This window comes from Phascolarctos cinereus, unplaced genomic scaffold (assembly GCF_003287225.1).
Source record: "Phascolarctos cinereus isolate Bilbo 61053 unplaced genomic scaffold, phaCin_HiC Scaffold_4;HRSCAF=312, whole genome shotgun sequence".
NCBI lineage: Eukaryota > Metazoa > Chordata > Mammalia > Diprotodontia > Phascolarctidae > Phascolarctos > Phascolarctos cinereus.
In genome coordinates this window covers 402402134-402415535 of record NW_027555847.1, presented here as the reverse complement: position 1 = coordinate 402415535, position 13402 = coordinate 402402134, and the positions used below count along the sequence as shown (strand labels likewise).

The following is a 13402-nucleotide window of genomic DNA, read 5'->3' as shown; positions in this document are numbered from 1 at the left end:
CATTTTCTATTTATGCTACATATATATTTATGTATATACTTTTGCCTTTCTGATTAAAATGTAAGCAATTGTTACACTTTTGTCCATGTATCTCTAGAGCCTAGCACATAGCAAGACTAATAAATACTTACTGATTGATAAATTGATGTATATATCTATGTATGTCTTGAATAAGTGTTTTATTATATAGTGTTATAAATTGATCATTTGATATACTCACATCTTACCTCTTGAACCAGATGCAAGCTAGCTCCTTGTGGACAAGGGCAACATTGAATACTTATTTTGATATATTTATAATAATAATAATATTTCAGAGTTTATATCATGCTTTCTAAATTACCAATTTCTTGACCTACATGATGTCATTTAAGCCTCACAACCACTCTCTGAGGTTAGTGCTACAGATATTATTACTGTTTTACAGATAAGGAAACTAAGGCTAAAAGATATAACAAAGGCAATTTATGTTAAAGGTAAGATTTGAACCCATCTCCCTGACTGCAAGTCTAAAATTTAATTACTATGCCATGCTTCTTCATGATCTCATATGGACAAATATTTCACTGAGTGTTATTTGATTCAAGGTCAGCTTTGCTGTTCCTATTTGACAGATGAGGAAGTTGAGGCACAGCTCTTAAGTACAACAGAACCTTGAACTTGGGATCAAGAGCATTGTGTTTAATTTGGCTATGCTGAGAAATGATATTAATATCTGCCTTTGAGATTACCCATATTAAATTAATGTTTCAGAGCACAGGTTGTAGACTATGCAAGAGACAATATGTGCTGTACTAGATGTCCCAAAAGTCTTAGTGTATAAAAATCCATGAATTTATAATGTGTGTATTGTGTGTGTGTATAAATATATATGCATATATGTAAAATATATGTGTATATCTATGTAGATATAGACATAAAGTATAAGTATTCCTCATCCTCTGAACCAAGCAATGTTCACCATAGTTTCTTCCCACTAGCTGCTTATAATGTAAAGTAGCCATGGCAAGAAAATAATACCATATAACAAAAAAGCAATTAGAAAAGAATCACAACATGCCTGAGCCATAAGAGACGTCAGAGACTATCTGGTCCAACTCTCATTTTACAGAGTGCTTAGATGCCAATATGGCCCCCCTAGTAAGTGACAGAGATGAGACCCCAGTTGAGGTCTCTCAAGTGGACATTTAGGTATACTACCTACTTTGTGATGTAATGCTACAAGTCAAACTTTATTATCAAATGAAATAATTTAGGAGGGCTAAATTCCCCATAAGGATCCTCACCCAACTCACCTAAGAAGAAAGTAAGATCATTAATGCTAATAAGCCAGGAAGCCTACTCTTTCACTCTGCATAGTCCTTCCTTATACAATTGGTAACATATAGAATTTTTTTCTTACCCAATCATTACCTGCTCTGTGTAGATGTTAATATTACTAAAGTATTTAAATAGTCAAGTTATTTTACAACAACAGAACTGGCCTTGTAATTAACGTCCAATCAGGTGGAATGAAGAGTAGCCAAGCTTCGTTTGCTACAAAATCTCATTATTGAGCCATTCAAAGCTGTTCTATAGCATCACTTAATACTAAACCCTTTTTAGGAATGAATAAAATTAATGTGGGGAGCCAGATGATCATGATGAAGAAACCGATTATTCTAGATTAAAAGAAAAACTCTCCTATTTTTCCCTTATATGGTTATAGTTAGTGGAATATATACTCAAATGTTGTTTAGTTGTGTTTTTTTCAGCAGTAATAATAATAATTTCCAAAATGCTAACACATTAATGATAATAATAATAATAATAATACTTATTAACATATAGAGATATAGGTTTGTAAAGCACATTACATATATTCATAATGTTCATTTTACAGAGGAGGAAACAGGCAGAGAGATGGTAAGTGGCTTGTCTAGTGTCACCCAGCTAATAAGTATCTGAGGAGGAATGTAAACCCGTGTCTACCTGACCCCAAGTCCACTGCTTTTGGACAATAGGAGTTTAATGGTAAAAGGAAAGTGAAGCAAGAATGGGAGAACAGTGTCCTCCCTATTGCTGCTGGTGCTAAGACTGAGAGTTTTTCAAGTTCACGCTATTTAACCTTCATGATGTGATGTTGGGAGCAGAGGCTATTCCAGATTCAGCATAGAACAGCAACAGAAACAAAAAGAGAAAGGGCAGATGATTCAGATTGACTGCAAGGCTCAAAATGGCAGCAATTACCAGCAGGCACTGCCAACTTTTCTCTTGCTTCAACTCAACTGATATAAACTAAATCTGCTAAGGGCAGATCCAGACACTGGAGGAAAGATAGTCATAGGTCAAATACTAAGGTTTGCAAAGTGCTATACACATACACACACACACACACACATATGTATATATGTGTGTGTGTGTGTGTATGTATGTATGTATGTATGTATATAATCTCATTTGATCCTCACCACAATGCTGTGAGATAGTTGCTATTGTTATATCCATGTTACAGATAAGGAAAATAAGGTAGAGAGAGGTTGAATGACTTGTCCTGGACTCCAGTGCCCAGTAAGTGTCTGAGTCCAGACTTGAACTCTGATTTTCCTGACTCTGAAGTCAGAGTTACCGAGGGTACCTGCTTTTTCCTTTTTTTTAGGAAAGGAAGCACCATTTAGGTAAGGGATACTGACTCATAGATATGTTTTAATAGAGGCCACTGCTAAAAGTATCATAAATATAATATTTGTAAAGATACTTCAGCAAATATACCAGGGGAAGCAGGTCTAAGAAATTTTGGTAGTTTACAGTTGTGCAAATTTATAGAACAACTAATTGCTCAGAAGCAACAGGGGAAAAAGAAACTGCAGAAACTGTGGTTTGATGTTCTTTCCTTGCTTTGTAATTTAAATATTTTAACTGCATCTGGTCAATGCCAGTCTAGATGACTAAGAATCATCTATTACCTCAGCATGTTGACATAAATACTTGGTACTGAATAGACTTTTTAATATCTTCAGACAATCCCTACCTATCGTCTTCACTTAAGGAAGGGGATTGCCGAAATGATCAGCCCATTCAGTGGCTAAGAATCAATTCTTTAAACTTTTTTGGTTAACTATGTCAGCTGGTTGCTTGTATATTTATGTGATTTGCTATTGAACTTCCATCCAAATTCTCCCATTCTGTACTGTACTTATTCAGAGTTGGTATTGTGATACTTTGTCAAATTTTATCAAGAGAGGCCCAGGTTGAAAGTGACTTGGCCAACGTCACAAAGGCATTCATCGTGGAACCATAGTTCAAAGACCAAATTCATTGCTGTTTTCACAACATTATGCTGCCTCATTTAGATGACCCTGAGTTTATCTGCAACATTGATTCAGTGATTCAAATACTAATTTTGATATAATTTGGTGAAATTTCTTAGTCTGAAATGAACTCAGTTGTCTTATTTGAGGAAAAGATGATCAAACTTGTTGCACAGTGCCTGGCATATACTGAGTGTGTAATAATAAATGCTTTTCATTCTGGAGAGTAACAATTGAGAGACCGCATGGTTCAATGGATATGGAGCTGGTCTTAGAGTCAGGAAGACCTAGCTTCAAGCCCTGCCTCCAACACATACTGGCTAAAGAATGTTCTAAAGTGTAAGTTATAAAGTGTTTTACTTCATAGTGTTGTAAATTTTGTATTATTGGTTGGTAGGTAGAGATGTAAAATGAACTTGGTAGAGAGGTCAGAGATGGAGACACAGGTTTGAAAGCCTGATTCTGGGCAAGTATTCATCCTCTTGGTACCACAGAGTTACAGAAAAGTTGTCAATGCTTGTAGGTAGAGTTTCCTCTCTGAGAGTTCCATATTCCAATAAAATCATAGTTTAAGTAAAAAAAAACCAAAAAACATAAGTAATTGTCAGTATTCTGAAAGCAAGGTTTCTACATATATGATGAATACATTGCAAGGCAGGGTTATGGAGCAGTGCTTTAGTCAGATTCTTGGGCTTACAGTATGGTGAAACTTTGGGACCTTTGAAAGCACCTCCTCATGGAGTGGGTGAGCATGCCTGCTGGTACCTTCTTAAGAGGACAAAAAGGCAGTTTTTGATTAAGTTTCAGTGACTCAGGCTGCCTCCAAAAGTGATTGGTTGGCTTGGAAGTTTGGAGAATCCAATCTGATCATAGAAGCCATACATACCTCTTTGTGATGCCTTATAAAGAGTCTTCACTGAGGACCTAAGGTTTCTTTGCACCTTTTTATCTGCCTCTCTGACAGATTTGGAACTCAGGAAGCCTCTAGCTGGCTGCTTTGGAGCAGAAGCCAAGGGACTTGAACATGTTCTCCAATGTAGCCTTTCTTCTTCCCTTTCTAGGCGCAAGTCAGAAATCAGAGACCTTTGAGTTGGTTTTCCTGGCCCAAGAGATGGCAGCAGGTGAAGCAAAGCTGGAAGGTCAAGAGTTCTTTCACAAGCTTTTGTTTGCCTGCCTTATAGGGTCAACCTGTGGTCACTCATGTGACCAGGATAATGGAAAGTCCTTTCTATGGAAGCGCCAGAGGTTTCCCTCTGGAGGAAGTCCAAGTTGGAGGACAGTAACAGCCTTTTAGGCAGAGAAGAGAGATTTCTTAGATATTATGACCCCAGAATCTAGCCTTCTAGCTAGAGAAAAAAGACTTCTTAGTCAGCACTAACCTTAGGGATTGCTTTGTAATACTTCATTCAAAGTGTAAGGATTTGGCCTTCTTTCCATAAAAAGGAGGATTTCCTAAGCAGTGCGACTTTCAGGCACATTGGGGCTCAATAGGAAGAGAGTTACCTGCCCACAAGCTCTAAAGTGTTACCTTTCTTTTTGGAGTCCAAATATTAATATAGCACTACTAGCTTTAGGGGAGGGGGGAGGAGGGGCAAGCAGCAGGATTAGGAGTGGGAGTAATTGGACCTGTGTGAGGCTCTCTGAGAGAGAAGAATTCACTTGGGGAGATTCCAAACAAAAAGATAACATTGAGTAACAAAGACTTTAGGACTGGCAGAAAAGAAGGACTCAGTGAAGAGAGAGGAGAATTATTTTGATAGCTTGTGGGCTATTTATGAGGGTTTTTTTTTACATGTTTTCTGTATTTGTTTAATCAGTTATATATAAACACACAAACATGCATGTGTGTTTATCAGTGTGCATACACATATGTGTATATGCACATATGTACATACATATACACATGCATGTATGTATATATGTAATCATGCATATATATGCACATATGTCCCTCAAGTCTTAGTGCAGTGTTAAGCTCTAATAAAACCTCAATACAAGTCCAAAATTGTGTGTGTGTATATGTGTGTGTGTGTACATATATACACACACATATATATGCCCGTGTGTGTAACTATATATATATGTATGTATAAATGTACATGTGGGTGGGTGTGTATACACACACTCATATATATATAGTATAGTTATATGTATATGTGATGGGGCTTTGCTTTGTGTGTGTCTAGATCACCTAACATAGAGGCTCCCATATGGGAGACACCAGGGACCAGCTTCTGGGAGAAGACGTTCTGCGTTCCTCTACCATGGAGATAGGAACAGCCTTCTCATTAGGCTGCGTAGCTGGAAAAGGTGGCACCTTTAAAAGTGCCAGACTGTAACAGGGTCATTCTCTCTTTGCCAGGGAGCTGGGGGGAGGAAGGTCTTGCTAACTTGAAGCATGGACACCATCAACGGAGCTGAGTGAGGGGAAGGACTACTTTTCCCTCCTGGGCGCTTGAGGCCCTGGGCCTGAATAAATGGGTTTGGGGCTTTGGTCTGCTTCATTTTTCCATTAATTTCTAGGCACAGGTGGTGGAGTCTCTGGACTTGAGCTGCAGTGATCTGGGAAGCAGGAATCTAGGATGGATGCTGCTGCCAGCCTGGCTGTAAAGCTCCGAAAAGCTAGAACTTGAGCCCAAGAGGGTTTTGGAACTTGATGAAATTGTGCTATACAGGAACTGAGTTAAGCTGCAAACCTAATTCCCCTTCCCTCTCTAGACAGGGATTGTACCCTCTGTGGGTTGGGGAGGTATTTGTATGTTTATTCTTACTAAAGTTTTGAAATAAATATTCCTTTGAAAAAGCTAGTCTGACTATTAAATGGTTACATTACTGGAATTCAGGGGACCCCGTGAATTGAGAGAACACAATCAGTCTAGAACCAGTGGCTCCTGTGGGCAGCTAGGTGGCTTAGTGTATAGAGCCCCTGGCCTGGAGTCAGGAAGCTCTGTATTCAAATCTGCCCTCAGACACTAACTAGCTGTGTGACCCTGGGCAAATCACTTAACCTCGTTTGCCTCAGTTTTCTCTTCTGTAAACTGGGCTGAAGAAGGAAATGGTAAACCACTCTTTGCCAAGAAAACATCAAATGGGATCACAAAAAGACAGGCATGACTGAAAAGACTCAACAACCACAACAGAGCCAATGGCAGAGAGACTAGACACTTTCAAACCCCATTAAGGGTATAGGATAACCCTTGGGGAGAAGTAAAATATGACACACTTGACTTCAGGCAGCAAGGACCAAAGCACCCACCATGTTTCTATGTTTCTCTCTCTCTCTCTCTCTCTCTCTCTCTCTCTCTCTCTCTCTCTCTCTCTCTCTCTCCATATAAATATGTACATTTATAAATATGTGTGTGTATATATGTAGATATGTATGTAGGTATTTATAAAATAAAAAAATAAAAAGTAGATCAATATGAGGTAGACAAGAATGGAGGACAGGAATAGTTGGGGGGCAGTACCAGGAAAATCTTCATTTTGAAAGTGTTGCTTGAGCCACATCTTGAAGGAAGAGAGGGGTTCCCCAAGGCAGAAGAAGTGAGGAGAAAGTGCTTTTTCAGCATGGATTATAGCCAGTACAAAAGTACAGGGACAGGAAATACACTACCATATGTGAGGAACAGAGAGAAAGCCACCATGGCTAGATCGCACTATATAAGAGGAGGAGCAGAATATAATGGAAAGAGAGATGAGGACAAAGTTATAAAGGTCTTTAAAAGGTAAACAAGGGAGTTTGTATTTGACACAGAGGCAATGGGGAACCCTGGAATTCATTGAATAGAGGAATGTCATGGTCAAATATTGACCTAAGGAAAATCATTTTGGCAGCAATGTAGAGGATATAATGAAGTGGGGAGAGATAAGGCCAGGAGACCTATTTGGAGACTTGCCATAACTAGGTGAGAGGTGATGACAGCCTGAATGAGGGTGGTAGATTTTGAGTAGTAAGAAGGGGACATATGAGAGAGTTGGTGTAGAGGCAAAAGTGGCAAGATTTGCAACCTGATTAGATGGGGAAGGGGGTGGAACAGTGAGGGCATGAGGAATCAAAGATAACTCTGAAATGATGAACCTGAGTAAATGAGGAATTGTGGTGTTTTTGGTGGAAATAGGGAAGTTTGAAAGAAAAATGGGATTTGGGGAAATGGTAATGAACTCTGTTTTGGATATGTTGATTTGAGATGTTTCCAGACTATCCTCTTTCAAATGTTTATGGACACTTCTGAGTCCTTTGCCTCTTACGTATTTTCTATGGGGTGAAGTAAAGGCTATACTGTACCCAATAAAGTTACTTATATTCCCTGGAGTGCTTGTATGGGATCTGGGGAGCATGTTACCTATATCTGTGAAACTAGAAATTAGCTATACACAAATTATATTCAGAGATTTCCCTCCGGTTTGAGGTACATCTTACAAGCCAAAGAAAGGAGAGATTGACATTTTGGGCCTTTTCCTCAAATCTGATACCCTGAACAAGAGTTAAAATGCTTTTAAATATTTTCAGACAATGCCATTGTTTCCTTTTCAATTAAGAATGAGGAATGTTAAAAGAGTCCTCTCATTCCCTTATTCAATGGCTAGAAACAATTTAAATGTTTTGGTTAAATGTGTCAACTAGGATTTATAACTAAATGACAAGTTTATCTAGCCAACTCCCTTACCTCTCCTTTTCCCTGCTCTTTATAGATGAAACCCAGAAAGATTAAAATGCCTTTTTCAAATTTACACTGCTATGAAGCATCACGGTCAAGACTTGCCCATGAAAATTAACTTTCCAATCAGTGCTCTCCCCTCTGTGCCACACTGTCCCAAGAAAGCCAAGGCTAAAATTCTTCTTATCTGCACTAAACAGGGTTCATCTTAGAAATACTATTTTTACTGCATGGACATTGATCTTATGATTTTTTTTAAAGGAAAAAGATGGTAGGTTTACCACTATCAATAATGTCTTGTCAATTCAATACATTGCAATAATGCAGAGAAACTGCTGGAGTGCTGATAGGCACACATTGATTTACTTTTTCATTCCTTTCAGGGACACATGAACGCAATGAACTAATTCTATGCACTGGTTAGGGCTGAGTGTATCTGCTTAACCCAGGAAGCAATATCTTTAAAACTGCCATATCACTTTACCATAAAAGAGGTGTCTCTGAGTTTCATGCTCATTTTGAAGTAGAGCAGAAACAAAGCATGGGAGGACAAAAAAGAAGATAAACTGCTCCACTGTAGGAGATGTTGACAGTAAGGAAAACCACATGTTAAAGCTCTCGTAGTTTCAGTGAAACATACAGATTGCAAACCTTGGGACAAAATGGGATACAAGACTGATGCAACTGTAAATTGCAGTGTATTTTTCTGGAAAAGAGAGCTCAAGAAAATGACCAACATCTCACCTAATAAAAACCTGAACTTAGATTGAAAAATGCATGGATGATTTTTATAAAACAAAGAAAAACCTAGCTGCTTTTCTTGTTATATCGTATTGGTTAATATACTTGGTACCCAGGGTTATAGGAGGTCCCAGGAGAAATGTTACATATGCAGAGGCATTTTTTTTTTAGACATTGGGTAATCTTGTTAGAGAGTTCATTTGATGACAACTACCTGATAATGGTGTCGTTGATTTTCATACAAGTGTAAGTACTGAGTTCTCCCTATTCATAAAACTGTACATAACCATGTGTATTCACCAGTATGTGTATATATATATTGGTAACCCAACTGATACTGTTCATAAGCTACTTAAATGATTTGGGATGGAGTTATGTCTAGCTACAGTCTTAAGGATAGAATGTTTCCAAAACCTTCTTCATTAGTTATTATGCAAGTTCAACTTTTCTAACAGCTGAAATATCTTTTCCTGCCTCTTAAGAGAGCCAGTTATGGACAGCTAAGGGAAAACTCAAGTGTATAACATGAATTTTAAAATTTTCAGGTTGACCATCGTTCACTTATTTTTCTTTTAAAATGAATGACCTTTCCATTGATAATGCTGCAAGGTTAAATTCACTCCCCAAAGGCCAAGGTATAAGAGAAATCACAGGTGATCCTGCAGAAAATGCCTGTCGATTTCAAACATTCATTGGATCTTTGTTTTTGAGGACGAAATGTGGAATTTCACATTCTTCATAGTAGTTTAATATTCCCAGTGGTCTCTTCCTTTTATTACAAGGATTTGAATGTGATGGCACAGCTCCTACTATGTTCCCTGACTTGTCACACATTTTTGCTTTAGTGTTTCTTGGAGTTATGGTCATAGGTAAATAATCCTACAGATGATCTTTTCCTGGATGGTGAGTCATTTTTCTAAGAAAGCTTCCCAGTTGTCTGTGTCTAACACATCTGAACTTTTACCACCCTGGCAACAAAGACTAAAGTTCCTGATGCTGGCTCATTCCAACAACATGCATAGAATGGTTGGGGTTTGGAAGAAAGTAGAATGGGAAGGAAAGTGGTCAGTGTAAGAATAGTTAATATATTTATTTATACATATATTTATATATTTATACATATAATGTATTATATGTATAGATATATACATATAATGAGGAATGTTAAAAGAGTCTTCTCATTCCCTAATTCGATGGCTAGAAACAACTTAAATGTTTTGGTTAAATGTGTCAACTAAGATTTATAGCTAAATGACAAGAGTTTATCTAGTCAACTCCCTCATCTCTCCTCTTCTCCCTTCCTTATATATGAAACCCAGAAAGATAAAATACCTTGTTCAAGGTTACACTGCTAGGAAGTAGCACAATCAAGAATTGCCCTGCATATATTTATACATATAATACATGTGTTGCATATGTGTATATGTACGTGTGTATATATGTATATACACACATACACACATATATGTATGTCAGTGTTAATGCCACCACCAGAAATTCTGAGTGCTTTGAGATGTAAATGACAAAGGCATTCTTAATCAGTAACCTCTATTTTAAGTAAATCAGAATCAAAAGTACACTGTCATTGTTGACAACATCAATGCCAATATCCTGATTTAAAAGAGTGTTAATCAGATTCACTGCTAAAAGGAGAAGGAAGAGATGTCTGTGGTAATTGTATAACAAAACATCTTTGGAACGGCAAGCTAGGTTTCTCTCTTAGGTAACAAAGCTGCTGAAATTAAGATATAAGTAGTAATCTCTTACATAAAAAGTAATGAGGATTATACATATTGTTCAAAATAATGGAAGGCAGCCATTTTCTTATTTTGGCATTCAAGACACTCCACAATCTGGCTAAGCCCCACTCTACTTTTCAAGCCTGGCCTCACACTACTTCCTAGCAGATATACCCCGTACTTCAGTCAAATTGGACTAACTTGCTACATACTTCCTTCACAGCTTTGTTCACACCATTCCCTACAGCTGTAATGTGCTATTCTTCTTAACTATTTCTGCCTGTTGAAATCTATCTATTTATTAAGAACCTACTCTCTCAAATGCCACCTCCTCCATGAAATCTTACTTGATTCCTATAGCCAGAAATAAATGCCCTTACCCTTGGTCATTCTCACAAGGCACTTTGCTTTCACTTCTCTATGCATGTATGCCCATTTGACATTATAGTATTTATGTATGTGCTATCTCCTTGAAAATGTAGACTATTTCTTATTTTCCATCTTTCTCAGGGTTTAGCCTAGTGCCCTGTATATGGTAGACACATTAAGTGCTTGTTAAGTTGAGGTTATGGAGCTGCTAATTAATATAGGGATCCAGGTAAGAAAAGAAAAATCTGACATTAGGCCAGCAAAGTGATAGAGACCTTTAAATATTTTTGTGGCTTTTGTAACATCTGTAGTATTTTCTTTCTTGAAATCATTCTGAAAATAACTTTAAAAAATAGGAATAGATTGTTTCTCTTTGAAACTTTAATAGAGAAAATGCTTTCTTTTTTTCTTTTCCATTATTATAGGGGACAAACAGTTCAGCCACCAGAATTAGGCACTTAATGATATAGTTTATCCCACGTTTCAGGAGCATAAACCTCATGAATTCTCATGCTTGAAAACAAGGTCCAGTTAAAAATTGAAGTCAGCATCATCTTTTACCATGATCATAGCCTAATTCTACCTTCTACAGGAAAGAGGTCTCACCACGGTGCTTTCAAAGAGATCAGCCTGATGCCAGAAAATAAATGTCTACTACATGGGGAAAAAATCCAATGTTTATGTAACCTCCTGGCTTAAGTCCCAGAGAAAGTAACTATCCACAGTTAGCCTCTTCAAGGCACCTGGATATTGCCTGCTTTACTTTTTCTTACTGAGCCAAAGAGAAACCACTGGCTGGACTTGTTACCATGGTCAGATTAAGTTAAATCATGGGTGGCCTTAGATGTTGTTAGACCATGGAATGTCATTTGAATAATTTTCTTTGACCATACCTTGCTACTACATTTCTCACAATCAACTTCTTAATGCAGACCTTTAGTAATACTATCAGGAAGATGACACAGCAAATTCTGTTAAAGATATAATTTTTAATCTTCTAACCTTCTCAATGTTGAATTCTGAGATGAGTGAAATATGCTCTGTTGGACTCTTTGGAATATCATTTATTTGAGTATAATTGGTATGAGCTATCAGTCAGGACTGAATATGAGCAGAGTAATATTTAGCTACATTTGCATCTGCCTGTATGGGTGATATAAACACTACCCTTGATGTTTAACAAGTTTCACATATGCTCAACATCCCAACAACTTGCCATGGATAAAGGGAGAACTCAGTATTTATAGACCTCATACACCAGCTCAGCTGGTTTAAATGTTTCAGATTGGGACAGCAGCCAAGCACTGTTGGATTTACGATAATTTATTCCAAGATATCACATGCAGAACATAGAAATAATGTCTGATAGTTTAGCCAGCGCTGTGATGTCTTTCTTTAAGTAGTGCTCTAAAATTCTATGAGTCTATGAATCCATGAGCAAGAATGTATAAGTGAGGTAAAGGCTTTATGAGTACAATGATTCATGAGAAAATTGCTTCTATATACCGATTTTTGCAGTCACTGAAAATTCTATAACTATTGAATTTGAATTTCCTGAATCACACAAAAAATTCTCATAAATATGAAGAGATGAAAAATTCTAAAAGAAATATGTCTAAGAAGGCCAGGAAAGGGCCCTAAATATACCAGCCTTACTTATTAAGATCCAATGTCCATTTGAATAAAACCTAATGAATATGTTAGGCACTCGACACTGTAAAAGCTCATCTACTAGAATGTTGTGCTCTGTTAGTTGGCTAGGGGTAATGGTGCAAATGTCGTGAACTTATGAACATATTTCTGTTCCATAACCAGAACCTACACCCATAATCCTAGCCAACTGTCTTACAAACATGAAGGACACCAATTAGAGACTACCAATGTCTTTTACTTTCTACCGCCTGTAACCTAAAATATCCATCTATCTCTTGCTATTCCCTTCTAAAGGAAGTGACTCCTATGTCCCTTCTAACACCATAGGTTCACAGTTACTTGACCTTATCAATCCAAGCCTCCATCTCTTCTCTACTTCAGTTACCCACCTGCAAGTGCTTCACTTCCAAGACCCTGAACTTGAAATTCTCTACCTTGAAACCCTCTAAGTTTTCATTTTTTTATACCATCATTCCTACTAAACCTTCTTTTAATGACCTCTTCTTTTTCTCCCTTGATAATTCAATGATTTATTCACTACAATGGTTGAATCTGTCACCCTCTTGACATTATGCCTTTATTGCTTGCTAATCTTTCCCGCTACATAATTACCACCATCCAAACCTCATGACTGTATTCCCATTCCCAGGCTTCCAAATCTTGCTAGAGAAAGTCACAAAACATGTTCATGCTATTTAACCCCAGACAGGCATTCAGGGCTAGTTGAGAGTCCTTTTTTTTTGTTGTTTGTTTGTTTGTTTATTGATTTGTTTGCTACTTATTGAATTCCCTACAATGGCTATTCCAAAAGTTTTACATTATCCTCAAGCTCTTAGCTCCACACTTACTTCTTTGTGCTACTCTTAGGTACCCTTACTTTATTATAGTAGTCAAGATCATCTGATATAAGTTTTCTGAACCTCATTTCTCTGTATCTTTATTCTTTTATTTT

General features: G+C 37.4%; 1 protein-coding gene across 1 annotated transcript in view; it reads right to left on the bottom strand.

Moving 5' to 3' along the window:
• ADAMTS16 (ADAM metallopeptidase with thrombospondin type 1 motif 16) overlaps nucleotides 1-13402 on the bottom strand; it is a 246212-nt gene that overhangs the window by 32201 nt on the left and 200609 nt on the right. The window lies entirely within an intron of this gene.